The sequence below is a fragment of the Arvicanthis niloticus genome, chromosome 2 (genome assembly GCF_011762505.2).
Source record: "Arvicanthis niloticus isolate mArvNil1 chromosome 2, mArvNil1.pat.X, whole genome shotgun sequence".
Taxonomy (NCBI): domain Eukaryota; kingdom Metazoa; phylum Chordata; class Mammalia; order Rodentia; family Muridae; genus Arvicanthis; species Arvicanthis niloticus.
In genome coordinates this window covers 44,518,867-44,545,198 of record NC_047659.1, presented here as the reverse complement: position 1 = coordinate 44,545,198, position 26,332 = coordinate 44,518,867, and the positions used below count along the sequence as shown (strand labels likewise).

Here is a 26,332-nt window from a genome sequence, read left to right as displayed (position 1 = left end):
CAGCTGTTTCAATTCTGACTATTGTTAGTAGGCAATGATCAGACAGCTTTTATGTATAATAAAACTTTTATAGAAGTCATTGGAATTCTTACTGTCATTTATATGTCTGCATTTTATCCCATCACTAACATGACCTAGTTTTCATAAGACACGGGTTCTATTACAGGAATACTGATGCCTACCTTATTTGAATAACAAGTTCCAATGAATATTTACAAGGCAGATTTTTATTTCCACAAAATATCTGCAGGGAGCAAAAATTGCCAGCCTTTTGAAACATGAAAAAAAATTATTTATGAAGTTTCATATAAGTTACCATTTAAAATGCTTGCTGCAAGTTTGTTTAGTGTCCCTCAGACTTCCACTAAGGTATCTCTAGGAAGAGGTAAGGAAAGGTACATATAACCACCAACAGGAAGACATGACTTTCAGTCTCCTAGGTGCAGGGACGGATTCTTATAACAGTGAGAGAATAAAATTAGATTAAAAACATTTAGCGAAGTTAGGGTGATACCTCAGCTAGTAAAGAACTTGCCAAAAACCGTGAGGACTTGTGTTTAACACCCAGAATCCATAAAAACAATTGGCACAGTGTTCTGTATTTGTAAGCCCAGTGCTGGTAAAGCAAGAGTAATTCAATAAACTTCCCAACAAAACTGAAAATCAGGAACCCTTGGATTTTGATGGTCTAAGTCTGGGCTAGCCTGATTGGTGAGCCTCAACCTTAGGAGAAACCGTGTCTTAAAGAGATAGCATTCCTGACATGGTACCTGAGTTTTTCCTCTGCTCCCTTATAAACACACACACATACACGCACACTTGCATACTACATACATACACATATACAGAGACATACACGCAAGCGTACATGCGTATATGAGCTCATGCATAAGTAAATCTTTTAAGTGAACAGAAGTAACATCAAACAAATCATGGGCCTTAAAAGAATCAGGAAAGTTATTCTCTCTCTGTGTCTCTCTCTCTCTCTCTCTCTCTCTCTCTCTCTCTCTCTCTCTCTCTCCCCGCCCCCTTCTTCCCGCTACCTCATATCTCCCTTTCTACGCTCTTAGCCACCTTTCCCAGATACCTAACCTATGCTTTTTGAGGCAGCAAGAAAATTCCCCAGCTCCAGTTAGTGATTGCTGCTTGCTGTAACAACCAGAAAGAAAAATACTTTGCATGGTGGTTTCAGATGCTGAAAAGATTTTGAGACAAGATGATTTTTGAAATGTTGCATCCTGGGGGTTGGAGGTCTTCCATAGCTCAAATATGAAGCAACAGAAAATAAGGCACTGGAGACAGCTTATTTCAAAATCTTCTAGTCCACTGAAAACAGGCCATAGCCTACAAACGTCGACTTGCTATTTATTAGGTCAGAGACTTCAAAGACAACATTTACTAAGAAGCAAAAGGACAGAGAACAAAACCAAGGGCATCTTCTCTGTGAGCAGGTCTGAAAAGATCATTTGCAATCCAGAAACAAAAATAACCGCTGAATACTGGCATGAATCTACCAACTGGTCGGAGTGTAGCAAGCAAAGAACACACTAAACATCCACAGAACTCTCTCTCCAGGGAGCTCTCCTACAGGGATCTGAAGTCATTTTATTGGAAAATATTTGGCATTCTTACCGTGCTTTACAAAAAAAAAAAAAAAAAAAAAAAAAAAAAAAAAAAAAAAAGGCCAGGACTTCTAAAACGTAAGTAGAAAGGCAAAGGCATAAATCAATTCTTAAAAACTGTTAGAATAAAAGGAGGGTTAAATCAAGAAAACTAAAGAACAGTTGTATGGACTCTGAAAACCAAAGCCTACAATGATGCACTTGGGGAGAGAGATGGGGACAGAGAGGAAGGATGAGAAACTGTCTAGGTAGGAGGGTGGGGAGGACCGGGGAGGACCAAGGAGGAGAAAGATAGGATCAAAATATATTGTATGAAAAAAGTTAAATATAAAATTAATTAATTAAAAAAAGATAATACGCGGAGAAGAAATTCAGTCACTGAAACAGATGGTAAGCAACCCCAAGAGGGCAAGTAGAAAAAAAGACTGTAGAGCGGGGGTTTGGAAAAGTAACCTAATTATAATCGTTTCTAAGGAACTATTAGTGAAAAACCTACAGAGAAATAATCATCAAAGACATATTTGAAAAAAAAAGTACTTAAAAAATATCTAAGAATCAAATTATGTTCTAAACAATACCAATTGAAAGCCACATTCAGACAAAAATGTTCAATCCTAGAGAAAAAAATGAAATACAGAATCCTTCTGTATTCAGGCAAGAAAACAAAACATGTCAACACACAAATCAAATCAAAACAAGTCACCCTTGGGGGCACAGATTTCAAATTTCCATACAGTCTTTAATTTCTCATTTATACCAGCACATGCCCGAAATGGGAACTTTGACCAAAGAAAGCCATAGCCAGCCACCGCACTTTTTTTTAGACGTAAAGGAACTCAAAAAATATTCTCATATTCAAAAGTTCTGAAACTGTGCTGCTCTGTAACCTTCATGAAGCAGTGTGCTGTTCTGTGTGTAAAATAAATGTACACAAAAAATAAGATCCTTATTTACAATAGTTACTACTTCATGACAACAGCTAAATAAAACACATTATTAAAATTTCTTTTAAAGTAACTCAGGTCAACTTCAACCACCAAGATACAAAATATGAGAACTCAAAGAATCTAAGTTTAGGATAAAATAGGCTGCATAAACTTGGAAATATACTTAGTTTCTATAAATTTCATTGTCCAATTAAAGCTACTGTTTTTAGAGACAATATAAAATATTTAACAGCAATCAAGAGATAAACCCTGAGATTATATCAGTAAAAACAAAGAATAAAGAACGGAAACATTAAATTCATTGTTACAGACACTACTGTTTTGATATTAAGAGATATACAACTAATAATACTTATACAATCTTAACAGATGACTCCTCCTTAAAAACAGTTAAGCCAAAAATTACTGCAGTGTCTTTACTTATGTACAGCTAAAGCAGCAGAGGTTGGATTTTTTTTCTTTTTTTAAATAAAGCAAGAACGCTCAGAGATAAGGAAGCAAGACTGAGGCTCATTTTGTAGCCCAAGGAGAAAAGGAAAGGGCACCAGTATAGCTGATTGAACCACAATCTGGATCGCACACTTTGAACGAAGCACATAGACACTTGGACCCCACTATTACCCCTCTATTGGGACCCTGTGTTGGCAGCAGAGGCTTTGGCATCAGGACACAGTTGGCAAGGACAAAATGAGGACACAGACCCAGCACAGCCTCCAGAGGCTTCTCTCAAATTCTTCAGAATTAGAGCACACTTCAGTGCACAGAGACGGCACAAAACAGTTAGAGAGAGGGATGTAGTCAGAAAGAGGGGCAGTAAGATTAAGAGACATCCTGACATTGCCTCTTTTGGGTGACTATACACACTTCATTCTAGTTAATGAACATGGTGATACTTTTCCTCCTCCTTTAGGCCATGACCTCATGCCTTCTCCTTTATCCAAACTAACGTTTTATAATCTTTCTGAACTTCTTTCTGGTCTCTACCTACTAAGTCTTTTGTTCCCTCAAATAGTGTTATATTGATATAACACTAATATATCCTTTAAGTGACTAATGACTATTGGATCTTTGGGTTCTGAGTGAGAATTTTGTATCTTAAATCTGCCAAGGACTAGCTCTTTGGCAGCTGTGTTCATACACACAGATGGGGCACAGTCTCTGACCAGTGGTCTTGTAAATGTACCTGTGGATCTGAAAATAAAGACAGTAAGAAGGATTTCTACAAACTGGAATGGGGAGAAAATGATGAAAGAGTAAGAAGTTGATGGACAGACATGTGATATACAGCACATGCTAACTAATAACTCTAAATGTTCACTCTTGTTAGCAGTTGTCACGTGGCATGCATGTAATTAACTTTCATGACTAACCATGTCTCAATACCAATGGCTACATACGCTTCCTCATCGGAATAAATATGGTTCCCAGGCAGATACATCATATCACAGGTAGAGATACAGGAGACAGAGGAAGCCTGCATTCTTATGTGGTTGAATAGCAGGTCATGGGAATGAGAGACTATTGCCTTTTTATTAAATTTATGTATCCAGATCTCTTTGACTCTGTTTCTCCTTGTTTGTAGTTTTTACAGGCATTTACTATTCAACGTTACAAAACCACTTGTAATTGCTACTACATTATAGTCATTTTACAAACAGCTCCAGGACTGCTCAGGATAAACTTCAGTGAGTATCCAGAACCTGTGGTGTTTCAGCAAGAATGACATGTGAACGCATGGGCTACTGAGGATAAAAAGATGAACATAAGGAGTTGGTGATACCCAGGACTTCACAGGTAAAAACACACTCCTGATTCTAATGATCTAATGGATGCCTGCCCATTTTTCAGAAAAAAGAAAAAGAAAAGGTCACTGAGGAGATCAAATCAAAGAAATTTTATAGGTAATTGTGCAAATGACCAGATGGATATTCCTTAAAGATTTACTAAATGACAAGAATATCGCATCTAAGAATATTTACAGTCCTTCCTTAGGGAAATGACAATTGAAAGACTTAATTCTTGACGGACTATCACTCCAAATCTAAGGCTTTACTATTTACATCTCCTATCTGTGCTTCTAGCTGATACCAAAAAGTGATTTCTATTTTAAGGACCTTTGACTATAAGGTCTCTTAAGAACTGCCTTAATAAACTAGTCTTTCTGTCTCCAATCTGAAAATAGTCATGATAGCACCATAGCCTGTCCCTCCTGCTGGTGAGCTGGGCAAGGAACTGGGCAGAGAGGCAGATATGAAACTCAGAGAAGAACGCAATGGGCTATGAGTTTCCAGTGTCTAAGAAGACTCTGGCAGTAACACAGAGCCAGACAACAGGCAGGATAATAGTGGCTCCCAGCACAGGGAAAGGGGGCTGTTACTAACCAGAAAAGTCCCTGGTCCAAATTATAGACTAGTGAAGAAGGAATCAATGAAGATGGCAGAGGCTAGGCTTTCTTGTGCCATCTGAAACCTGATATAGTATTCTAATACATTTCCTTTTGAGTAAGGACAAAAAGGCATATAAATGAGTTATGAAAAAATCATTATTATAAAATACCTCTTGTATTTCCAAAGTTTTGATTACCACTTTTTGCAAGCACCTGTACCTGCCGAGTCACCTCATCAGCCCTAAGTCTTTTTTTTTAACATCTCTCAGTTCTCTATTCCCCTCCCCATCTCCATCTCTGTCTTGGTCCCTCCCCTTAATGTTCATGCTTAAATCTATATTAAAAACATTAAAAACATTTTCTGTATTGCTGCTTTTAAAAATAGTTAAAATACAATTACATCATTTTCCCTCTCCCTCTATGTAGAAGTAATTTTTATTTCCCTAACGTAATTATTCCAGTGGCTTACTGGCTCCAACTGCTAACCTAAGCCTGGTCCTGGAAGATTCTAGCCTCCGTACACTCTTACCTAGGCCTAGAACATTTTCAGCCTCTGAGACTTACTGGTGAATAAGCTTACCCCTTCCTAGTTCTTTCTCATTCTGGCTGGCTGACTCAACTCAGCTCTTCTGGCTCAAACTCCTCTCCAAGCTGACTGATTCAATCTGGCTTCTCTCTAAGCCTCTCACTTTTTGCTCTGCTCTGGCCTCAAACTAACTCTGGCAATTTGTTCTAATCTTCTGGCTCTGTCTCCTTCTCTGGCTCATTCTATCTTCATCTGTGTCTAGGTTGTTCTTTCTCTGCAACCTGTCTCTGAATAAATGTCCTGGTAAAACTGCCCTCTCTCTTTTTCCCCATGTTGCTCTTCTTTAAGTAGCCTCTCTCCTCTCTCTTAGGAGAGTTGGGAGTGTCCTATTCTGTAAAATCTTTCCCTTATTCATCACTTTGTCTCCCACTCAATTAGACATCACTTTCAAACATAGAAGCTTCCTTCTACAAACTAACTTTACCTTCATTGTTTGGGATTAAAGGTTTGTGCTAAGGGCTGAGCCACATCAAACTACAAACAGGGTTTTCAAAGATAGAATCAGTGTTGACAGTGTGATCAAATATCCTATAACACTTTCTTTATGCCCCTCCAATATCTGACCCTTCCTTGGCTCCCTCCCAAACTCACAGCTTCCTCTTCTTCAACCACTGTTGTAACATATACACATAGATAAATAAACATATAAATAAAATCTGCAGAATCTATTTGTTTCTAGGGCTGACTACTTGATATTGGACACCACCAAAGGCCTCATCCAAGGGCCCTAGTTCTCCCTCCTTTGGCACAGGTGAAATTTCTCCTATCTACCTTAGGATATCAACTGTGTTAGAATTGCTCAGGTCTTGGTTAGGCAGCCAGGTTGTTGAGATTTCATGGGTATAGCTTCCCTACCAATCACATTCATATTCATATTCATTTTTTCTCTCTCTCTCTCTCTCTCTCTCTCTCTCTCTCTCTCTCTCTCTCTCTCTCTCTCTCTCTCATCTGAAGATGTATAAAGAAGGGAGCAATGATAAAGGAAATGAGTGTGTGAGTCCACAGTCAGAAAATTACACCCAGAGTTGATTCCTAAGAAAAGGACGCTGAAGACAACCAAAGGGTCAACTCTGGCATTTATGGCTTCCAAAAAGCAAATCCCACCTTTTATGCCCCTAATTCTGGTCTTCAAGAGCCCATACTCTGTGTTCCCTTGAGTTCCATTTTGAGATTGTTTAAATCCTCCTTCCCCTACAGGGAGGCTTCTATAAGATTTTCCTGCTCTCTCAATGCTCACACTCCCCACCCACAACTCTCAGGAAGGTTTGCAGAATTATTTTTGTTGCCATACATGTAGCATTCTTTTATTTTGACATCTTTTTATTTTTTGAAATTTAAATATATCATTTCTTCCCTCCCCTCTAATTCCTCCCAGACAACCCACCTTGCTCTCAAATTTATGTTTTTTCTATAATTTCTGATATTTCTAAATAGTAAATTCAACCTGTGCAGTCTCTAGAAAGTTATTTGTATGTATATGCTATACATATGTGTATCACTTCAGGGCTGACCATTTGGTACTGGATAACCAATTAGGAGACTCTTCCCTGAGGAATACTATTTCTTCTGCTCTCAGCATTCCTTAGTTGCCTGTAGTTTTTGTTGTTTTGTTTGTCTAGAGTTGAAGCCCCGTAAGATCCCTTCCATTTTAGCATGTCTGTTCGTGTTGTCTTTGTTTAGGTCTTTAAAAACGTATTCTTAAGATCAAAAATCAAATAAGAACAGACAGAGCCAGTACTGAGTTTATCTCATATATAATTCCACTTGACCACACAGGAACAGCTCTGTAAGTTTGTTGTTTTCCCTTAGACAAATGAGGAAATGTGGCACAGGGGACAACTGTGGCATGACTGAAGTAACGTGGGAGCTGGGAACCACACTCAAGTCTAAAAAGTCTGACATTAAAGCCTGTGTTTTCTTGTGTCCTCTATTATTCTACAATGGAAATAACAGCTAACACCAACTATGAGGAATGGATAAACAAGGGAGGTGTGGCCTTTGAAACAAGTACTGACAGATGCTACAAGATACATGAGACTCTCAAAGCATCAAGGTGAGTGAAGGAAGTCAGCAGACAAGCCACATGTTGAATGACTCGGTATGCAACTCTCAGGAAAGATAAATCTATGAAGAAAATATAGGTTACCGGTTGCCTGGCACTAGCAGTCAAAAATGAGATAAAGTAATAGCAAATGGGGACAATGTATATTTTCTGGGTTGTGTTCCAAAACTGGATGCTAATGTTGGTATGACACTGTCAATTTGCCAAAAGACATTGTATTGCACTCTCCAAACAGATGGATTTCATGCTATGTAAATTATGTCTTAACAAGTAGGTTAAAATAAACAATCAAGCAGGCAAACTGCACTGCCTCAGCTCCTGGCTCTGTGCCCATTCTGACTGTTCTTGCTGGATGCAGGTCTCTTATTCTGGCTGTTCTTGCTAGATGAAGGTCTCCTATTCCAGCTCTTCTTGCTGGGTGCAGGTCTCCTATTCTGGATGTCCACAGCTGTCCTATTTGCTTCACTGGGGGAATCACATCATGACTCTGGCTCTCTCTTGGATATTCTGTATTAGCAAGGGTTCTTTAGAGGACCAGAACTGATGGAATATATATCTCAAAATGGTATGGTTTTTTTTTTTTTTTTTTTTTTTTTTTTTTTTTTTAAAAAAGAAAGGCTTACAGGCTGTGGCTCAGCTTGTCCAACATTGGCTGTGTCCTGATGAAAAAGCCGAGATCTGACAGTTGTTCAGTCCAAGAGGCTGGATTTTAGTTGCTTTCAGATGTAGTCAAGTTGACAATTGGGATTAGCTATCACACATTCAAAATTCAGAGCAAACATTTAGAGCAAAGTTGTCACCAAAGTGTTTTACAACAGAAGCCAACAATTAGGAAAGTTCCATTTGGCATACACCAGGACCAATTCCTTCAAATTTGGAAAGATTTAGCACTTCCTTCTTTGCCTTTAAAATATATTGTAAGAACAATTAATTGACTTTTTAATATTTTGCACTAAATCTTTTTACCTCTATTGAGATAAAATTAAAAGTTAAAAATAAAAAAAAATCAGATACTTGCACTAAAACCACATTTTTTTTATTAGAAAGAGAAAAAGAGTTGAGCAAAAGAGTAAGAATAACTTTCAAAATTAAAAAGGAGAATGGGATCCATGACCTTATTCCCTAGAGCAAGCCTGAGAAGACTTTTTTGGAAATGCCAATTAGTAAATATTTTAAGATCAATGAACTAACAAGAAAAAAAAAAATCAAAAGTGTTATGTAGTGTATGCCTATCATCACCTAAACTGAAACGACTAAAAATATAAAATTCATTTATAGCTAGCTCATAGGCTGTATAATTTGCAGTAGGCTAGATTTTATTGATTGGCCAATTGCCAGTTCAAACACACATCCAGAGGTACACACAGGCCCAATAAAGTTTGCAACAACAAACTTTATTATAGCAATGTAGAATTAGACCCTTGTAATGTGTTTCTGAAATATACTCTTAAGTAATTACAATTATATTATAGCACAGAGCGTTTCCAACTTTTCAGTTGGAGAAGTCAGGTTAACTTCTAAACTCAGAAGAATCATATTAAGATTGGCTTCTATCATGTAAAAACACACAAATTTTGTTTGCTTTCTTAGAGAGTGATGACTCCCTTACAGAATATTTGTTCCTAACAGCTTCTTCTTTCTTTCTTCTTTTTCTTTGTTTCTTTTTGTTTGCTTACTTAGAGACAGTGTCTTGGTTAATTTTAGAGACGTTAAAATACTAAAATATTAGGTAGAAAGGTTTATAGACTTAGGGACTCCTTGTATATAATGAAGGGAAACAATTCAGTACGGGAATAAAGCATGGCATGTTTTATAAGGATTTATAAGGATAATTATAAAATATAAAAATGTGTTGGGAAAAAGCCAGAAGGAATTGGTATTTTCCCCACTAAAGATGTCTGTGGTCTCAAATTATGAAAGAGAGATAAGCCCCAGGAAGAAGAAAAAGTTTGGACTAGTTGAAAATGGTTTGTGAAAGCGAAAGAATTTTAGAGAGAGGTACAAGATTTTTTAATAGGAGGCATGGAGGTCCTTGTGCTCTGAGATAAGCACTAAGGGAACCTGGGAATTTTACACACAGGGGTGCTCATTCAAGAGGAGGAAGACATAATCTGTTATCTGCCCAGAAGGCTGGGAGCGGATGTGCATTTGAGCCTGGTGACCTTTGTGCTAGACATCCACATTGAACCCTCCCCCAGACCCTTATCATAAAATTGTTTTTCTCTGTCAATCTATACCACTCATCTTTATGGCAGGTGTGACAAGTGCTTTACAATGACTTTCAATATAGTCACATGTGATCCTTATTTAGCTGACTGTGTCTTTCATGGAGATTGATGTGTACATGGGACTGAGTTAATTATCACCAGGAAAGTGATAACCAAACTGTATTGTTCGTAAATATGCCTAAAATATGACACTCAGCGTCAGACACCAGAACTTTGAACCAAAACCGGCAACTTAGTTCTGTGGAGTCAAACTGCTTTCTGGCTTCCCACAGGCTTCGGTAGTTACAGAGACCCCCACAATTTCTGGGACAGATGGATATAAAATCAAACCATTTGGATTTTTGTAGTCACTGAACTGACACAAGAGAACACTGGCCCCTGAATAAACTTCAATTCTCTGTATGCAAATAGGGAAGTTTTCCAATAAATAAAAAAGACTTAGGGGTTCAATTCCCAGGACTCAGAAAAAGGCAAAACCTGGTTTCTTTTTGTTCAAATTAGGAACTTTTTCAATAATCAGAAATACTTTGGGTTCAATTCTTAGCACTGGAGAAATAAGGATCACCAAGAGAGGCTCCCTGGATCTGACCTTAATGGAGAACAGCGATCTTCCAATCACCACACAGCTCTCTGGTGCAGACGGGCAATCTAGAGTCAAACATCTCCTGTGCTTCGTGTCCTTAATTTCTTTGTGATTTCTTTTGTGTTGTTTTTGTATTGATTCTATTTTGCCAAGTGCTTTAAGCTTTTATATATTTTACAAAATAAAAATGAAGTTTTTTTGATTTACCACTAGCTTGGGATTTTAGAGTCCTAGAAGTCTGGAGGACATGTATATTATATATGTATTTGTGAACATGAATTTGTTTAGGTTCCAAGGTTCTTAAGATCTCTAGAAATCTGATGTATTTATTGATATATTTGAATATATGTTATCAGTTATAATTACAGTGTAATATTACTATATGCTTCAAAAACAACCAATTATTTTTTTCTGAATCCCTAAGGGAAAAATAGAATTATGTAAAATGTGTAGTTTTTGTCTCAAAACTACTATACAAAATGGAATTTGTTTTGCCCTTATTAGTTTGTGTGTGTATTTTACTTTTAAAACCTAACAGCTTTTCCTTGCATTTTTGTTTTAAATCTCATAAACTAACACTCTTCACATTTCTACTATACTGATACATCAAAAGCCTTTTAGTTTAATTTCTGATCTCAGACTCTAAATCAATAAAATCCTGAAATTAAGCTCTATAGATAGATTTGGATATAGCCTTTGACTACAGCAAACACACTACTCTAACCGACTTGCTCATTTGTCTATTCTTCTTAATGTCACCTACAGTTCTGACCACAAGACTCCTTGCTCTCAGCTTTAATGGCTTCATTGTCCTGATGGCCATCATTTGGGGACTGAGCTGGCAACTGCAGCTCCGCTTTGTTTTCAAGAGATGCTCCTTCACCAAATCTAAAATTACAATCAGGTCTGCCATAGGCAACTGGGATAGAACAAGAATCCCGTCTGAGAAGGAGGCTTTTCAAATATGGGTGGAGAGCCCCAGCTCTCTCCATCCTCAGTGTACCCTTTGGACACATTTCACTTCCTCAGAATGAACCGTAATTAGCAAAGCCACCAGAGTTTTACAAACATCACTGGGACATTCATAGTAAAGTCCAAGGAGAAACAGCTGAGAAAGAACTCTGAGTTTCTTTTTCCTTCAATAGAATGGAAGGTCACAGCCATGGATCGATGCAACTGAAGAGGGATCTGATGATATCCAGTTTCTAAAAACTAGTTTGGGGGAAACTATATATTCATAAGACAACAATTTATAGAATGACATACCTGCAACGTGTTTTATGATAATTTGTAGACCTCATCAATGCCAAAATTTTTCCTAAAAGATGGCTATGTAGAAAAAAAATTAGTGAGCACCTATTTAAGACTGAGAGGTTGGGCCTGAAAGTAAAGTATTGTCTAAATCCTGAATACTAGCACTGTACAATACTGGAGCTTACCATGGTTATTTGATGTTCCTTATAGAACATCTGCCCACCTAGGTAAGTTAATCTGGGTGCCCTTTATTCACTAAAATTATAAACACTGAATTAAAGCTATTACTTCTAGCAATGAGGTAGTAACAACTTTCACACTTAGAAATCTGATGTTGATACTGAAGTTCTAACTTCTATAGAAGGCACATGACTCATATATATTATAGCTGCACTTAGAGATATATTTTTAAGTAATTCTGTTTCTTAATTTTCCTAGAGTTTTTGATCTGAAAAAGAATGAAAGTCAGTTTTCCTTGAAGTTTAAAAAATGAGAAAAAGGAAAATGATGTTCAGGGCTCATGTTGTACAAATCACTTGATATTGGCAACTACCATCTCCTTCATCATCAATATCACCATGAAAACATGGACACAGCATCCACATCGTCTCCAGAACCCTGTGTAACTTTGTCAGTTTGATATTTATTTTCAATTGCTTATCATTTTGTGGTTTAGAAAGATAATAAGTTTTATTTCATTTATGTTCCCTCCTCTGGAAGTCACTGAAAATGTCCTATCTACATTTGCAAGCTCAAACTTGCATGCAAATATAAATCTGTGAATTAAATTTGGGATTTTAATGTAGGAAGTTAAGGCCAAGAAATTGGAGTCTGCTTGAGAAGTGTCAATTTCTTACTCCATAAACACAAGACAGAAGGGCTGTGGGAATGGCTAGTGTTAGAAAATGAAGAGGAATCCACCCGTGACCTCTGTCTTCAGAAAGGAGAGGTCCACTAGCAACCAGCAGATGAACACATAAGACTACCAATAAATACGACTGAAATCACCATTTAGCATCATGGAAAAAAACAGGTCTTTGCATTGAGAGTCGTAATCACATTGAGGCTGGTTCAAAATTATTTCCCAGAATAGGCTGTGGGATATTACAGAGGGTTTTGTTGCTGTTGCTATCGTTCTTTTTACTTATCTTTTTTTTCTGTGAAATTCTAGGTGGGAAAAGAATCCACCTGCTCTGTCAGCTGGCATGGATATTTTTATGCACCTTTGTGAAGGAGAGCACATCCAGCCAATTTGCCTCGTTGAATCATAGGATATAAGCTGATATATAATTGGTGCTGGGTGGTGGGGCCTGTAAGGAATCTGACAAACTCCTCAGCAATCATTCCGTGTTTGTCTGGAAGTTAATATACATTAGCCTGCAGAGTCTGTCTGAGTATGATGCTAACAGACACACTGAAGGTATTTTGTACAATATTGGCAGAGATGAGTGGTAGTTAACTGCCCAATGCTATCACAAAGTAGAAAGTGGATATAACAACTATTCATATGTGAGCATTACAAAGCCACCAGATCAATTTAATTCAATACCAAGAGTTAGTTAGTAGTACAAACCATTCTGCTAGATACCAAAAAAACCCTGGACAGATGACTTTTAAATACATTCCCATTAACAGTCAAGATGAAATAGATATCCAGATGACCAAACTCTGGATGACATATCAGGTGGATTCGATCATGCTGCCTTTGGGGTTCCAGAGAATGTCATGTCAGATGGTAGGGCAAAGTTTTTCCTACTTCTGGAGAGGTATACAAGGGCTCTGGAGCAATCGTGAGGCCTTTCCCTTGCTCTGAGAAAGATGTAACAATTTCTAATTCTAATTCAGAAGGAGAAGTTAGTGAGTTCGTAGTTAAAGAAGGTGTTTTAGTTAAAGTTTCTATAGCTGTGATTAAACACTGCGACCAAAATCAACTTGGGGAGGAAGGGTTTATTTCATCTTAAAGCTTATAAATCAATCATCTAGGAAATCATGGGAGGAACTCAAGGCAGTAACCTATACAAAGGCCATGAAAGAGTGCTGCTTACTGGCTCACTCTCCATGGATTTTTTTTTTTTTTTAACTTGCTTTCTTATACACCCCAGGCCCACCTGCCAGGGATGAAACAACCCACAATGAATGGGCTGGGATTTTTCACAGCAGTCACTGACCAAGAAAATGCACTATAGATTTGCCTACAGGCAAAATTTATTTAGGCATTTTCTCAAGTCAGAGTGCTTCTTCCCAAATGACTCTAGCTTGTGTCAACTTGACATAAAACTAGCCAAGGAAGGGAGGATGCTCCAAAGTGCAGCCTTTTGTGTATGGTTACACTGGATGTAGTAGCTCAAGGATATAAGCCCTGATGCATATCTACAACCAGGCAGAGTCCTCTTGGGCTCTCCCCGGTGAGTACAGAGCTTATTCAAGCCTGGCATTTTTAGAAGTATATGAAAATTCCACCTAATAGAGATGAAAAACTTTGAAAACTACATTGTTGTCTATAAAAGTGCCAACGTACTGAGCCACATTACTTATTAAAACATTACTAACATTAAACTCTTGGTAAAATAATTTACAAGGAAGCTAAAAAATATGTTTTTGAAGATAACAGACACCTGGAGGGAAAGAGGGAAGAAGTTGTGTCCCTTCTCAATGCCAAGTTCTTGATGTCTTAATTTACTCATGAACCTTAAGAAGGTTCTTAAAGAGAGCTTAAGATTAAGATTAATTAAGATTAATTCATTAAGATTAATTAAGATTAAGACTTATCTATATGTCAGATCAAAATTTACATGGTAGAAGTACTGGATTAAACAGTTTCTTTCTTTCAAAACTCCTTTAAAGGAAGTAACAATCTCCTCACTTCCCCAAGAAAATCAAAGTTCATATCAAGTACACAAATACATCTGATGCTCTTTGTAAATTGCCAAATTTAGGACTTGACTATTAGTGCAGTGATGTGATGTTTTCTTCTGATGCCCTAGGGTCTACGTTCAATACCTTATCCCCTGAACAGTGCCACTAGTATCTTCACCTCCTAGAAAGTCATGTCTATGTATAACCAGCTCTACTTCATTCTTGTACTGGGGATCCAACCGATATATCAGCAACACTAATTAACTCACCTAAGACCCATCAATCAGGCACCAGATAAGAAACTTGAGACAACTGCTAACAGAGCAGTCTGTGTCCCAGAAGGTAGAAAGGGTCCTCAACACTAAGTCTTCAAGCACACAAGTCTTTATACAGGTCTCAAACAGCGCACCAATATCAAATGAGTATCAACAAGACAGCTCTTTGTGGAATTATCTTCTGAGAACAATGTTTTTTTATTCTAAAAAGATAAGTTTTGGGGCAGGGACAGTCACTAACCTGTGTACTGTCAGAAATCATTCAAGACAAGATAATAAACTCCAGAAGCTCACAGTTGGATTCACTCTGGCAATGATTATTTTTAAATACAGTGACATTTTCTTTGTTCTTAACTGTTTCCAACTACACTCTCATTTTGGGGAAGCATAAAAGCTCCGGAGGGAAAATATAGAAAGGCCAAGAATTTATTGCCCTTCTGTATAAAGCAATGACTCACAGGAAGCATCCCCGGGCTACTGACTCTTAAACCGCCTTTGTAACTGTCTTCTATGTCCAGGAGGGAATGAGAATGAAGGAAAATGAGAGACAGGCTTGTGTGAATCGGAAATGAGAAGTGCGGGTGGACCTCTAAGTATTTCTCTTCTTCCCCAACAAGCTGCCTGGTTCTCATTTTTTCCATTTCTACACAGTGACTTCTCACCCACAGTCTCTCGGAGTCCCTACGTGTTAAGAAGGAGAAGAGAAGGAGAAAGAAACACACAGAGAAAGGAGGAAGTCTCTCTAATTCCCAACTCTGTACCAGAGAGGTGCTGTGATTTGGAATTTACTAATGCTTACAAAGACACCTTGGAGATTACAGAGCCTTACAAATGTCAAGAGCTGCTGTTACAACCTGCTCACTTAACTCTGTGGCCTCTTCAGGCCCATGTTCCTCTTGTTCCTGAGGCAGCAAAGGATCTCAAGGGAAGTAGATTATCATGACCTAGTCCCAGGAAAAGTTTTCTATATGAATCTCCTTTCCCCAAGCCTAACGGATTCTCCCCACAAAGGTGCAGCTTTTGTATTAATTGTTCAATGTCATATGAATGTGGTACTTAATATAACTTTACAAGGAAATTAAGACACATTGATTAAAGGATATTGCTCTACTGGGGAACATAAGATTGATAAGAATCTCGCAGAGATGGTCTTGAGTTCTTTCTGTAGTGGCTGAGAGATTAAGAGCTATGTTTTTCATTAATCCTATAGCTGTGTTTCCTATGATTCTCAGAATGCCACATATTATCTATTAACCATTTACATATATGAAGCATTAAGACTCGCCATTCTTTTAATAAACCACTTGACTTTGCCATGTATCAGCTACAGAAAGGAATGAATGTCTGAGAAGAAAACAAAAATATGTACATTTCCAGTACATGTGGAGAGGGTAAAAAGAAGACCCTTTGTTAATTACTGTGTATGAGTAACTGGGGGTTTCTTTCTTCCTTTCCAAAAGGAAGAGGGTGTCACACACTCAAGTTCTTACATAGTCTCTTATTTACAACATTCTCTCTTGGGTGCTTTATTTTGAACAAAGGCGTATTCTCTTCATGAAGCCACTCAACCTCCTCAATCAACGTTAGTTTGTGATGGCCAGGAAGGTCAGCTGACCCCATCAGCTATTTTAAGAAAGTAGAGGCATTTAACAAACAAACAAACAAAAGGCTTGACTGTTCTAGCGTCATGACCATGTAATTGTTCGTATTAGTCATGATTATAAACAGACTCTTAAGATCCGTCTTAGTAAGGAATGCAGTAAGGAAAAGAGTAACATTTTAGAGATTGTCAGTATACATCTATTGGAAGAAAGAAAAATAAAATGCATGAAAGAGGTAAAGGATTGCTGGGCATGGGATAAAATTTAGAGCAGTTGTTCACAACTGGTGGGTCATGGTCCTTTCACAGGGGTCACCTAAGAGCATCAGAAAACACAGATATTTACGTTATAATTTATAACAGTAGCAAAATGACAGTTAAGAGGTAGCAATAAAAATAACTGTATGGTTGGGGGTTACCACAACACAAGGAACTGTGTTAAAGGATCACAGGAATTAGGAAGATCAGGGAGGCTGAGAACCACTGGGCTAAAGAAAGAATTTCAAAAATGGATGCCAAACACCACCCCAATGGAGGAAATAATAAACAAACAAACAAACAAACAAACCAAAGTCTGCTGCTTTCTTCTGGATTATGAAGTATCTCTCCATTGAAGTCAAAGACAGAACGCAAATATAGAATGTGAACACGTTACTTCATGATGGTACATGAGCAAGCACTTCTATATAAGCCTACAATTAATGCAATTAGCATACAATTGATACTGTTTCATCCTCTAAAGTGGACACATAGTGGCCGGGGACGTAGTTCAGTTTAGAGAGTGCTTGCCTAGCAGGCACAAGGCCCTGGGTTCAATCCTTAGCACTGCACAAACCAGCCATAATGATCTAAGTCTATGGTCCCAGTCCTTAGGAAGTAGAGCAAGAGGATAATTTCAAAATGATATTCAACCACAAAGCAGGTTTGAAGCCAATCTGGGCTACATGCAACCTTGTTTCCAGACCTCCAAAGGGTTGGCCCTAGAATGTCTTTATATAGGAAGGCATCCTGTCACCTGCCTTTGGTATGTGGCAGTTGAGAAAGTCTAAGCTTAGCAATAGTATGAAAGTGAGTCAGAGACAGGTCAGACATTGCCTCAGTGCTCAGCCACTAGAGTTCCAGAATTAGGAAGGATACAAGGAAAAAAAAAAAAAAACCTTGTATTTTAAAGGGACCAAGACATCTATTTAGTACTTTTGTTATGATAAAAGAATCTCATACTTATGTTTTCTTCAGAGCAAACAGACGATTGTGCTAACTTCAGAATCCATGCTCCGAATTTCAAATTGTGTGTGCTAACAAAGGGGTGGGGCCCTAAAACAGTATTTCAGTGCTTGCAGACAAGGAATCAAGCCATTGGAGTGTTTGAGGAATCTTTATTGTAACACCATTTTCCCTCCAAAGTTGGTCTGCCAGGCTATCCTTTCACATTCATGTGAACAGAACATTCTGGAAATAGGTCAAGAAGTTTTTGTTTTTAATGACCCATGACAGCCAACTACTTCTATTTAATCTACTCTATACCCTTTAAGGTACTATTGCATATGCTCCTATGATCACCAATGACCAGAGTGCCCTCAATTAGGACCTAAGCCAGGCTTGCCTTTTACAGTCCACCTAACAACTTTACTTTGTGGCTCAAAAGCAGAACCTGAGCCTACTAGGCATGTATAATCATATGTCAATAAATAGTGAATTTTCTTAGCTCTCATGATAATTTTAAATGTCTACCCTTAATTAGAAAAAAGTATGCTCAATTAACTCTACTTACACAATCACCACACACAGAGACATACACAGACACACACATACAGAGAGAGAGAGAGAGACAGACAGACAGACACATGGCCCATCAGAGTCTTCTCTTTAATCTCTTCCTGGAACCTTCAATAGCAACAAACAATAGTAACACCATCTTGCCAACTATAAGACTCTCTCTCCTCTCTCTGTCTCTCCCAGTCTGTCTCTCCCTCCTCCCTTCTCTCTCTCTCTCTCTCTCTCTCTCTCTCTCTCTCTCTCACACACACACTGTCTCTTTAAAGAAAAGGCAGGGATAGTATCAGTTTAAACATTTAAATTCTCTTGTTGCAATATATATGAACATACAATGATGTCAAATGACAGGTGTAACTTATAATATTTACTATCAGCTTTATATTAAATTAAAATTAATATTATAATGTTGGGAATCAAATATGTCAAATTAAAGTTGATACTAGAAATCGTCCAAAGGGCTGAAGGACATTGGAAGGTGTGCTGCAAAAAGATGTCCCCTGGAGGTGATCTGGGCATGTACTTAGAAATTCGGGGCAGCTGTTGTTACTTGCACAAGACTGAGACTGTCAACATATAAACATGGGTGGGGGAGAGACTTGTGAGCCCCCCACAGGCCTCCCTGAGGGACTACAGGAAGTCAATGGTCATTGGGGGAGAACTTGTCACTTTCTTCAGTAGTGTGACTTCTGATGAATTGTTCATGCTTGGGGAAGTAATTTGTCACCCATGCTCACAGTGGGTCATACACACAAAAGCAACATGGAAGTAGAAGAGGGATCCCGTGGGAAGAAGAATGGTTTCAGTGGAAGGGAGAATGGGGGGTGGGGTGGGAGGGAAGTGAAACGGCCAAAATTCATTATACACACATAGGAGACTATCAACAAATATGAAAATGTAAACATTCCTTTAAAAGAATCAATCCAGCGTAAGGTGATGCAATATCATACAAAGGCAAGAAGAAAAAGCAATGTTGGCTTTTATATCCTAATGAGTAGCTGACTGACATCTGTTTCCCAGAGTAGCTCAGCGTTCAGCCTAGTGCTGGTCTAAAGTTTCCCACATGAGAGGAAAGCAGGGCCCAAAACCCAAGCTGATACAATAGCCCCTCTCTGTACACTGCACATCCTCTCTCAAGTATCTCAGACTTTGCCGGTCAGGAGCTAGGCACAGGAATTATCAAAGCACTGCATACAAATCATCAGCTGCTTGTCTTCTCCAGGGATGCTGTTCCTGGTGTGAGCCCAGGCTCAGGTTCTGCAAACCTCCCTAAGAGCAAGGTGGAACTGCTTGGTGGTGACAGAGATTCCCTCTCTACAGGACAGAGAGTTAAGCTCCAGCAGAGGTAGCAGTCATTTATATCCATTAGCTTCACTGAACCACAGAGTCAGCTGCAAGTTACATATGCATCCCCACAGCCCCCAGATAGCACTAGGCAGCTCTCTTGGTCTCACCGGAAGGCAATACAAATCTCATGCGGTTTACAGAGCATAGCAGTTTAGCTGGTGAAAAGACAAACATCTCAGTGTGTAAAGTGAAGGAAGAGAATTTGTAAATAGTGGGTAGTAGCTAAAATAAACAGTGCTCCTTAGGAGACCTACGAGAGTTCAGAGAGGAACTTTTGAAAAAATCCGCATGAGAAGAAATAGCAGCGTAACCATGGTGATACCAGGACATGGGTTGAGCTTTGAAGCTGGGATATAGGACTGACATAAAGAAGAAAAGGAGAACAGTGGGGTTGAGAAACTGAAGCAGAAACAGGCAGGGGAGTACAGAAGTGCACAGGAGCCCTCCCAAGTTGCACTGTGAGGGTACAGACCAGAGAGTACATGACTCTAGACTCAGGTAACTGTTATAGAGTATAGAGGAGAACAGATCAGAGGAGGATGCAGAATGGCATGTGGGTAGGAAAGGGTTAAATTGTAAATACACAGAGGATGTAAAGCGAGGGGATATGCTTTTTATGACGCCTCAGCTTTCCACATGAAAACACTAGTATGCTCCTTCCACTGTATTCCCAGGAGGCAGCATTTTGTCAGGAAGTTGATAAACATAACCACAACAGGCACAGCTTACTCCATGGCGCATGGCTTACATCCATGCGATGTTCGGCGCTGAGTGTGTACTGTTCTCTCTGATGAAAATGCAGCACTATGGGTCACACCTGTGAAATGCCTTGCCTGGACTCATAGAAGAATTGTGTAAGGGCTTCTGGATTCACACTCTAGTCCCTCTGCCTCAGTGTGAGGTCTAAGGACATAAGCTTCATCAAGGGAGAACATGTTCTCGGTCCGCTGCAGCACCCACAGAAAGAAGACAAAGCCTGGTGCAGAGCAGACTCTGGGTTCTTTTTAAATGAATGAATGAATCTTTGTTATTATTCATCTTGTCTTGCTACCCAGTATTATTTGATGAATGACTCACAAAATACTGCAAGCAAGCAACGAATGATTTACATAAGATATTTAACAATAAAAGATTCAGGAAATTTTTGTAAATACTACCTTAAAATAACTCTTCTAAGTACAATGGCAGTGTATAAACAAAGCATCCCTTTTCATTTTTAAGGGGGACTATTCAGGATGTTATCCGTAGCTAATAATCATATACATACTCCCAATTAAAAAAAATTTTTTTTCAAATGATGAAGGACCTGAATGGCTCAGAGAAGAAATTCAGTTAATTTAATAGTGATTGACCAGATAAAAATGCTTTCTGCATATCACATTTGTTTTTAACTTTTAAAATACATGATATTGACAAACAGGGGGGGAAAAGGTTGTGTTGTCATGTCTTGCTTATTTGCATAAATATACAGAAGACACCCATTTTTGTCACCCTCTGTTGTCCTTTGAATATTCTGTAGCTATTATTCTTCTAATAACTTTAATATCTCACTTCTTCATCCTCACACTGAATGGACAAGCCTGAACCTAACTCAGTGGGTTTTTTAATGACGCGACATCAGGGTGGTATGCAGTTAACACACCAGAGCTAGGCAGTCCCTGGTACTCACTGGCCAGCCTGCCTAGCCTCCTTGGTGAGTTCTAGGCCAATGAGAGATGCTATTTTAAAAGGAGGGGGAGGCAGTGAGTAGCCTGAGGAACACCACCTTAAGGTTGTTCTGTTTCACACACACACACACACACACACACACTCACGAACCTAGTATAATTCCTGGAAATTTTGATTCAAGTAAAACTGTCAAGCTCCTGGACAAAAGACCCCCAAGTACACACAAATGTGGACAAACTATTGATTAAATTCTACCAATAAATACCATCCCCCCAACATAAGCCTTTAAAAGCTGCAAGGCAAGCAGCATTCATGAGAACAGGAAAACTCTCCCGTTTTCTGCCTGCTTAGTCACTCTGACACTTCAGTTAGGCAAGCTGGAAGTCCCAAGTGAAAGTACTCTGAACTGGACACTGTTAATTCCCACAAGGGACCTGGACTCTCAAATATACCTATAGCTCATTCCCTAGAACATATGATCTTTACACAGTTGATATGAACGTTGAGGTGAGGGAATATCCTGGATATTCTGGATAGGCACAATATAATCACAGGGGACACTGAAGAAAAGGCAGGAAGGTAAGAAAGGCAGAGTCAGGCGAGGAGATGAGAAATAGACCCAAAGGTTTCAGAAATCTCAGAAGTTGTTGCCTTACTGTGGGTTTTCATGGAAGAGTGTCCATGAAGCAAGGAACACAGGCAGCCTGTTGTAGCTGGACCCTACCTTATGCCAGTGAAACCAGACCTTCTGGCTTTCAGAACGGTAAGATAATAGATTGGGATTGACTTACACTATCTCTTCATTTGCTAAAGCTCAATATGAACAAGTACACGTGACACCCCAAGTTTCCTGAAGCTGTTCAGGAACTACATTTCTGTCTTAAGACCCTTTCTAGCTCTAGTAATGCAAAGCTAAGGAACTCTGCTTTTTTTTTTAAAGAAGGGCTCATTAACAAAGAACTCTAGCATGCCTGAAATGCTTCCACTCTACTGTATCCAACATTACATCTGCAAAGGTTCTGCAGGACACCAGCTCCAAACCATACTTTCATGCTGCATGCTGCAGTCAGGTTGATCTTGAAGTGCCATGCCATCAAATCCTGCTCCAAATGCCCAACCACAAACACTGCGTCCTGATTCAGTGTCTGTTGCAAGATTCAGAGCTCTAAGCAGCTGGGTCTGTTCTCTGACCTCTTCTCTCTTCCCCATGTCTGAACTCTACCCAACAGGTTTTCTCATACTGTCCTGGTGAGGGCCTCTCTGCCATGCTCTGGCTTATTTTTCCACCCACAGCAGCCTTGCCTAAAGGCTCCAGGAGGCTGCCACTCCTTTGTTAGAACTTTCATCATTCACGAATTCCAAACCTGAAACAAGGTCTCTAGAATCTGCTCTCATCCATCGTTGGAATGATGAAATTAAACCAGGGAATGTGGTTTAAGGAGAAAGCAAATCATTGGCTGAGGACACTTTAATAGCTTGTAGTTAAACTGATACAATTTAAATGTCAGCTGGGAAAGGTTTACTCTGGAAACCACATTTTCCTCAATGGATGTTTTGGCAAATTAATAACACTGCTCATGATGTGTGAGAACTGCTGGCTTCACGGGCCCTCATCAGAGCCCATCAAGGGTAAGGCACTTCCAAGATTGCATGTCTAAACTAGCATGTTAAAAGACAGCCACTAGCATGCAGTGGCCATGTCCAGAAAGCAGCAAGAGGCATCCATAGGGGTGACTGTGGATGACTGTTTGGATTCTAGCCTCATGGCCATACACTTTCCTTGTCTGGGGATGAGTTTCTCAGATTCTCTAAGTCTAGATTCCCATGCCTAGAACACAAGGACAAAGTGGGGCGTTATGAAAATTAAAAAGTTAATGATATAGGATGCTTAATTTAGTGTCTACTACTAACAGTAAAAATTTCAAATACAATAAATGTATTTGAAACAGTATATGCACTGAGACTCCAGACCTGTATTAAAAACTGTAGAATCTTACACCGAAAAATGTTTTAACTACACCAGAACATTCTTCACTTTTTCTATTTTATCTTCCCAAATTGTACTTTATTACAATTTCATTTTAAAACATTACCACCAAGTGGTTTGCATTAAAAGGAAAAACATATTTCTAACATGTACTGGAATTATATACATGTGTAATATGCCTATGCATTAATACAGTTATTCATATGTATATATATTATGTCTGCTAGTTTAAATCATACACCATTCTTACTTAGTAATCTTTCTCTAATATTACTTATATAAGTGTATTAAAATTAGTAACTGAACCAAGTTAACGATGTCAGAAATAACAAGTTAAATCATAGCCTTCATATGAAAGAGCTTCCTCTTCATTTCCACCGCCATGACTTCCTCTCCCTGGCCAGAGAAAGCACCTCACAGCACTCAAATTCTTGGCCATTTGGACAAATGTGGCAGGTCAAACATTTGGCTGACTGTTTAGGCTCCTGAAGCCAGCCGTGCCCAGCTGAAACCTCTTTAGGGCTTCTCCAGAGCCAGGCTTGCTTAATGAGCACTTGGGGTTTCCTTCGGCAAGGTCTTCACTGAAGGTCTCTGTGTCAGCTTTTAGCTTCAAGACCAAACAGAAAATGTGTACTCTTTAACCAGAAATTCCATTTAAACATTATCCTGGGGGGAAAAAAAGTAAAATGTACACATACAGAACGTCCCTTGAAGCTTTCTTTCCTTCTGTTAGGAAAGAAGAAATGGTTAAGAAATTAGATTTCCAAAACATGGTGTCATTAATCAGAATGAGGTACATCTTCCTATACTTCATGACCTAGAAAGATGACTAATAAATTAAGTGTGGTGGGGGAAGTGTTAGAACAAACCAGAAGGCATGAACCCTTTTAAAATTGCATTCCAGTTTGCATTCCAGTTTGCCTGTGGCACCAGCATCTTTTCACTGTTTTCAATTTGCTGCAGAGACTGTGTAATGAGAGGCAGAAACAGCACCCAGGACCAGACCTGTGCTGCTCTACTCAACCCCCAGCTCCTCCACTACCAACTGGTAGCCCCACCTCCTCTTCCTGTCTTTTCTTCCTTCAAATGGGGATAACTTGCCTCCCTCCAATGCATCAACCAATTAACTAAAATGCTCCATTTACAGTAAAGTCCTAGCCGGGCAGTAGTGGCACACGCCTTTAATCCCAGCACTTGGGAGGCAGAGGCAGGCGGATTTCTGAGTTCGAGGCCAGCCTGGTCTACTGAGTGAGTTCCAGGACAGCCAAGGCTATACAGAGAAACCTTGTCTTGAAAAACCAACCAACCAAACAAACAAAAAAAACAAAAAAAAAAAAAAAATGAAGTCCTTAACCACATGTTTATTAGGGGGAGAGGAACATGGAGAGGAAAAGGGATAGAATACAATTTATACAAAATGCAGTACCTACATTTAAAACCTGCAGAATTAGCCAGGTTTTAAATGAGGAAAACTAACATATGTACCACATGGGTGATCCCTTCAGGGCACCATGTTAAGTGAAAGAGCCACCACAAAATGACAAATATTTCATGCTTCTGCCTATAGCAGGTACCTTGAACAGCCACAGAGACAGACAGAAGGCTGACACTAAGAATAGGAAACCCAGGAGTCAGTGCCCAATGGTCAGAGTTTGAGTTCTTAAAGATAAAGTGTTCTGGAGATGGACCATGTGGGGCTAATTACACAACAGCATGAACATACCGTACAAAGTCTGTCCACTTTTAAGAAGTGAAGATGGTTATCTCCATGTTGCATGCATGACTATAATAAAAAATGAGTCCCTTAGAGCAGGACTTTGCCCAAATTGAGGGGAGTAACTTTTAGAAACAACAGATGCTAACAATAGTATCATATTATCACCATACTGTGCTGCATCAGATGGAAGTTTAAAATAGGCTGGAATGGAAAGGTCTCAGTTCAAATTCTTTAAATAATGTTATATTGATGGCTCCAACTGAACATACATCATATGTCCTCACGGAAGCTTACCTTTCCAAATTGCTTCTAGAAAAGCAAAGGTTGGTTTGGGTTTGTTCTGTTCCACAGTCACAAGCTGATGATGGTAACTATCCTTGGCCAAGAGGTAACAGGGAAACCACAGCTTTGAACAGCCGCCCCTTAACATGCAAGCGGTAACCAAGGAAACCTTCCTCACACAGCCTCTTAGTGACATTTCCTATAAGCCTAATATTTGGGAGGACTGACCAATAAATGTTAGGTACTACAACAAACCACTTCTGCTTCTCCCTTTGTGTGACCTGGTCCAGGCTCAACTGTGTTAAATATGGTTGAAGTCAAGGTATATCACAGTTTGCATCTTGTCCTAACTGCCCAAAATTTGAATCTTTAAAAATTAAATTAAATAACACCTGGAAAAAGAACACAGTTACCCAGGGAGGCCTGTAGCTCAGGATTTCTGAGATGAGGGCTACTTTCCCTGGTGGGCCAGCAGTGCACCTTGAGGAGCTGATTCAGCCTCTGGCAGGCCCAGGAGCCACACTCCTCCTGTGTATTTCAAACACTTTTCCTGTTTCCTCACACCCCTAGGCCAGCATATAATCATACCAATTACTGAAACTACAGCAGCGATAGTTAAAAGCCAGGCACAGTTGCTATGCCCCAGGCACAGCGGATGGCCTGTTTCCTGAATGACCTGCCTTCTGCCCAACCTATACTTGTAGCAAAGTAGTTTTCCTGAGGCAAACTTGGCTGGGCCAGTGTTATGAATTTAGCAATCATAGCAGGGTAGTGCAGGTCTAACAGACCTCAAGGTGCTTAACCATTAGTTCATGCTTCTAGAGTAAAGACAGTAAACAAAGAAGCCAAGATTTCAATTACATGAGGTGGACACAGTACCTCCTCTATCATTATCTCTTACATCTATGATTCAGCATACAACAGGTGCTCAGTAAATGAAGTTAACACCACAATAATAGAATGGCCTTAACTTCATTACCCGGACCCCACTGGATAGTTTGTTCAGCATCTTGCATGCACTCAACTCCCGTTGCTATTGATGGGTATTGGATGGGGACAGAGAATCAGTTCAGTGAGTCATGTGTTTATACTTTTATGTTTTCTTTTATCATTGATTTAAAAAGTGCTTATTAATAACCCAAAATAACTGGCTGCACTG

At 39.1% G+C, this 26,332-nt stretch overlaps 1 protein-coding gene across 2 annotated transcripts in view; it reads right to left on the bottom strand.

Moving 5' to 3' along the window:
- Cers6 (ceramide synthase 6) overlaps positions 1–26,332 on the bottom strand; it is a 248,062-nt gene that overhangs the window by 117,782 nt on the left and 103,948 nt on the right. The gene's annotated exons all lie outside the window — the stretch shown is intronic.